The 2,384-nt window shown below is 38.9% G+C and overlaps 1 pseudogene; it reads left to right on the forward strand.

Moving 5' to 3' along the window:
- The first annotated feature begins 1,175 nt into the window (after positions 1-1,175).
- Positions 1,176-1,274, forward strand: LOC132283715 (small nucleolar RNA R71; annotated as a pseudogene).
- The last annotated feature ends 1,110 nt before the right edge of the window (positions 1,275-2,384 follow it).

A 2,384-nucleotide genomic window follows, 5' to 3' on the forward strand; every position in this document is an offset into this window, starting at 1 on the left:
CTTTCTCAACATCATTTTTCAGAAAATCTTTTACAAATTCATTTTGCAAGACTTTCTTCAATGATTCATTTTCAAGATTACTTTTCAAATCATATTTTGAAGCTTTCTCATTCACATAATCATGCACATGCAATGAAGGAGGAATAAAATGTGAAACGGGACGGGTGACAACTTGTGGTTGCACCGGTTCACTCTCTTCATTGGATATTTCAACTCGATTGTCCACAACCCTACCACTTCTCAAGGTAGTCACCGCATTGACATGTTCTATGGTACACCCTTCCGATGAGCATTGGGTTTCCACAACGCATTGTTGCTTTAGTGGGGCATTTATAGGCATCTTTCCCTTCTCTCTAGCATTAAGAGTGCTAGCTATTTGCCCTACTTGGGTTTCTAGCTTTGTAATAGATTGAGAGTGGAAATGAAGCAATTGTGTGTTTGCCTCAAGAGTGCCTAAAGCATTCAAAATTGTTTCTTCGAAGGCGGGACTTCTAGAATTACCTTGGGAATATGATTGATTGGGAAAATGAGAATTCGAGAATTGATTCCCTTGTGATTGATATGGCCTATAGCCTTGGGATCCTTGGTTTTGCATTGGAGGTGGAATGTATTTCCCTTGAAAACCACCTTGGGGAAGGTTTAAGCCTTCCCCTTGGTTTTTCCAAGAGAAATTTGGATGATTTCTCCAACTTGGATTGTAATGGGTACCATAAGGATTGTTTCCTTGATTCACAAAAGTCTCATTGACCTGCTCATTAGGTTCATTTTGCACTTGTCCATGAGGACAATGAGAAGTGGAATGAAGAACACTAGAATAAGTCATACAAGATTCATTGGATGCACGATGAGAATGGTTAGGGTAGGAAGATTCCGGGTTCACCGAGTTTTAGTTGATCAAGAATTGATCAAACCTTTAAGATAAAGATTTCATCTCGGCGGCTATGTCATTAGAGTTGTCGACTTGATGTAAGCCAACACTTTTCCTACCTTGTGTATTTCTACCATTCTTTGAAGACAATGTTCTATGCAATGAATTTTCACTCATTCTTTCATAGAGACGCCACACATCATCCTCATGCCTATCAATGTAAGAACCACCCATGGAAGCATCAACCATACCCTTATAATTGTCCGATAAGCTCTCAAAGAAATATTAAACTAATTGCCATTTGGGCATGTCATGGTGTGGACACTTCCTAAGCAATTCATTAAAGCGTTCCCATGCCTCATGAAATATTTCCCCATCCCCATGTGTAAACTCTCTAATTGAAGTTCTCATGGCATTGGTCTTTGAAACCGGATAATACTTTTTCAAGAACTCTTGTTGCATTTCTGCCCAAGAAGTGATTGAAAAAGGCCTAAGATTGTTGAACCAATATTTTGCCTTGTCTTTAAGGGTGAATGGAAAAATTTTAAGCCTTAAGACTTCTTCCGGCATGTCCGTGTATTTCACGGTAGAACAAACTTCAAGAAACTCATCCAAACGCTTGTAAGGTTCTTCACTTGGAAGTCCATGAAAGTTAGGAAGCATTTGAATGGTTTGTGTTTTGATTTCATAATGATGTGCTCTAAATGGTGGCAATTGGATGCATGTGGGTGCATTATACTCATTTGGCACATAATGGTCTCTTAAAGCAATTGGTGAGTTAGCAACTTGAGGTGCAACATGAACACCTTGATTTTGAATTCCTTGATTTATGATGGGAGGTTGTGGAGCATAAATTGGCCTTGGCATTCCCAATGGAACATGGCCTTGTTGTTAGGGTTGGTGAATGTATGGTCTAGGCATGCCTAGTGGTACTTGCATGTTATCATTGTGCACATTAGGATGGAGGATACCTTGTTGATCTATGTGACCAAGGTCCTCAACATGATTATCATTATGGTCATCCATTGATAGATTGGTTCTATTTGAACTTCCTCTTCCCCTAGGGTTTATAATGGTAGATTGAAAATGCAAGTCTAAAGGGACAAGAGTAGGTCTCAATAAATAACGACTATGCATGCACAATGCTAAACACAACAAATGACAAACACTATGCCTTCACAACGATGCAATTAATCAAAAAATATTTTCGTATTTTCAATTTTTAATTTTCCAAAAATTTTAAAAATTTCAAAAATACTTTGAAGATAGATCATTTCAGTTCGATCGATCTGAGAATTCAGTCAGATTGATCTGAAAATTCAGTTAGATCGATCGAACTGGTCGGGAAATGTTTTTAAAAATGGAAACCAAAGGTTTCCAGATCGATTCCAAGGATCGATCTAACCCTCTCAACGCCATTGGAGCTCTTCGCCGCTGTATCCCATCTTCTCCATCTCCAGCGAGACCTCTGTAAGATCCTTTATCCCGAATCTCTCTCTCTCTCATCTCGGATCTC

Source organism: Cornus florida, unplaced genomic scaffold, assembly GCF_030987335.1.
Source record: "Cornus florida cultivar Cherokee Brave unplaced genomic scaffold, ASM3098733v1 CherokeeBrave_3.0.0_Hap2_Chr01, whole genome shotgun sequence".
NCBI lineage: Eukaryota > Viridiplantae > Streptophyta > Magnoliopsida > Cornales > Cornaceae > Cornus > Cornus florida.